Source organism: Acartia tonsa, chromosome 3, assembly GCF_053477335.1.
Source record: "Acartia tonsa isolate MP-2025a chromosome 3, ASM5347733v1, whole genome shotgun sequence".
NCBI classification, from domain to species: Eukaryota; Metazoa; Arthropoda; class Copepoda; order Calanoida; family Acartiidae; genus Acartia; species Acartia tonsa.
The window spans coordinates 58,449,537-58,452,550 of NC_137262.1; the positions used below are offsets into that span (position 1 = coordinate 58,449,537).

General features: G+C 29.2%; 1 long non-coding RNA gene across 1 annotated transcript; it reads right to left on the bottom strand.

The window, feature by feature from the left end:
• Positions 1–2,225: 2,225 nt before the first annotated feature.
• Positions 2,226–2,780, bottom strand: LOC145315317 (uncharacterized). The gene is made up of 2 exons (XR_013878032.1): positions 2,429–2,780; positions 2,226–2,346 (listed from the first exon to the last, which is right to left on the bottom strand). It is a non-coding gene; the product is annotated as an uncharacterized LOC145315317 (long non-coding RNA).
• Between the last annotated feature and the right edge of the window lie 234 nt (positions 2,781–3,014).

Consider the following 3,014-nt stretch of genomic DNA (forward strand, 5'->3'; position numbering starts at 1 on the left):
AGAAGCTACCCTGTAAGGAGAACCATATCGGTTCGGCGGTTAGCAAGAACCTTCGGTACAAAGAAACAAACAGAGAGACAGATAGACATCCTGTTACTTTATTATGAGGATTTATCAAATACAATTATCTATGAAAATAAATTCAAAAGAATGATATAAAAAGACTTAAAATTTGATATAACAACATATTACAGACTAGAAACAATTTCAAATAAATCTAAATGTTAAATCTAGTATCTATGTTGGAGAATATTCAGGGAGGCAGGGATGAGACAATGATGATAATAAACTTTATTCCCCTTAATATTTATTACACTAGTCCCCAAAGTTTTATAACAATGTTTTCTTATTCGTTTGCTCTAGAACTTTAGGGACCTTAATTTCATTTTTATTTGTTGGTTATTTAAGTTAAGTGCCTAAACATTTCAACCACTAATTGTAATCTACAGAAGCGGTAATTTATGTATCATAATTGGGGATATAGATCAATTTATCTGTTATTGTCTTATCCCTTTAGATCCCTTATTGGAGGTACTAATTTAACATTATTTGGATAAAGATTAATTTATCGCCCATTGTCAATGTCCACCCCTTGCGTCCCTGTAGAGAATATATATATTTTATGTAAATACAATTGAACTAATTTTGAAGCTATAAATTGTGAGAATGGGTTCAGACTGACACATAACAAGGAATGAAAAGTTCACTGTGGGGCTTTAAAACTGGGTAATTTCCACTGGATTAGAACCGGTTCTGAACGATACTGAAAAGGAAAATCATGTGTCGAATCTAACTAAATACAATCTTCCGCGAATAATAAAACAAAAATCTTAAAATTTATGCCAGTTTTGTTAGACTTGGCTGTAGGCTCCTCAAGGTTAACAAACTGGAATTAATCTTATAATCTTTTAATATCAGTGGAAAGCTGTATACAATAAGATGCGATAAATAACTATTCTGACATGCAGAGTGGAGCATTATAAAATACTCTTTCCTGAAAAAGAAAATAAATATTATGAGAAATACCACTAAGGTTGGTAAGCTTAATATTGGTACTTTGATGATTTAGGCTATCTTATGTCTTGATTTAACCCGAAGATTACAAGACCCTAGACACAAGGGCGCAGAAGCTGGTACTATAATAAAGTAGTAAGGATTTATTGTATGAAGTTTAAGATCTCAACTATTGAACTGAATGAGTTGTCTTCTTAAAAAGAAAATAAATATAATGGGAAATACAACTAAAATTGTCCAAGATTTTTTAGGGATGGGGGGGTGAAAAGGTTTATATAGACACCATGCTGGTTTGAGACTATTCTATTTTTTTTGATTAAAATCTTAGATGGTTTTATGTCCTTCTTTAACCCGTATGATACACTTTCCTAGACGCAAAGGCGCAGCCGCCAGTCCTGTAATATAAAGTAGTAAAGATTTATTGTCTGAAGTTTAAGATCTCAACAACTGAACTTAGTTTGGGTTGTCTTCTCATAGGTTCAAGAATGATTTTAGATCGTTTTATTTTAGATCTTTGTCTATAGATTTTTAGGCTATTTCTATGCCCTTCTCTAACCCATAAAATACAAGCCCCTAGAGGCTAGGGGCAAATATTTCCTCCCAAAAATAATAAATGTATGTAAGAAATAACATAAGGTTGAGTTATTTACTTAATGCATTAGTGAAAAATCTCTTGGAAAAAGGTTTATTATATCGGGTTACTACCGGAAAACAGAACAACAAGGATGACAACATCCATAACTAGCAAATCATGGACAAATGAATAAAAAAGTTATAAAGCAGATGTTCAGTTGTTATAACAAAGAATAGAAAGAAAAGAAACAATTATGTCTTATGGACAAAATAATGTATAGACTAGATGCACATATGTCATAAAAATCTATCTTCAATAGTAGTCGAGAAAATCACATTTCTCCAATGGCGTTACGGGCTGACTAATGAACGGACCGACCCTTATTATAGAAAAGCTTCGTTTTTATAAATATACAAAGACAAATTTATCCAAAAGTAAAACAAACCAAACAATTCCATTTTTAAAAAGAACATTTATAAGAAAATTGATTAGTCACATGCCAATGTTGTAGAACCAAAAATAAGGGGACAGCTTAATTTCAATTCAGAGATAGACTCTGGAAAAGCTACAGGACTAAAATGAAATAGCATCAAGAACAAAAATGTGCATGATAACTAATGAGTAAAAACTATGTAGAGACTTAAAATAACACATATATTTACATAAAATTAACATAAAACAACAAATTGAGCATTAAATATATAGTATATTAGATGGAAATTCTTCAGATAACACAGCTAAATTCGAACAGTGTTGAACTGAAATATTTAAGTTTATAAATAAAAAGTAAACCATAAAATAAACTTAAAATCAATAGAAATATCAAATAATTATTCTTACTTTTTAAGCTGGCTAATCCAGGGATGAAAACAAGAACTGTACTTGGCACTATGATCACCAGTGTTAACTTGTTATAACTATAAAATACAGATTAGACAAAAATATTGAATATGGGAATAAAACATTAAAACTTAATCTATGGATAATAGCAAAGAACTGCAAGCATAGATAAAAAACACTCAATAAAACATGACTAAATATAATGCACAGAACTGCAATAGGTCATGGATATATATTGATAAAAATAATAAAATGTTCCCATAAACAATAAATAAGAATAAATAAAATAATAAAATATTAAACTAAAATGGGTATAAATAGATGGTGAGTGATTGAAATATCAAAATACACTAAAGAAATTTGCCCTGACCTATGCTTATATAGCCAGTAATTTCTTTGTTTACATTTAAGAACAGGTTTTGTTGTACACATGTACAACGATTTTTAATCAAATAATCATATAAAAGAGACTTATTATACCAAAAAATAATGAAAGAATTAATAAAAAATGTTAAATAAGCTAAAATTAGATATAAAAAACGATAAAAATTAAATAAAGAAATAAAATAAAACTTACCATACTCTT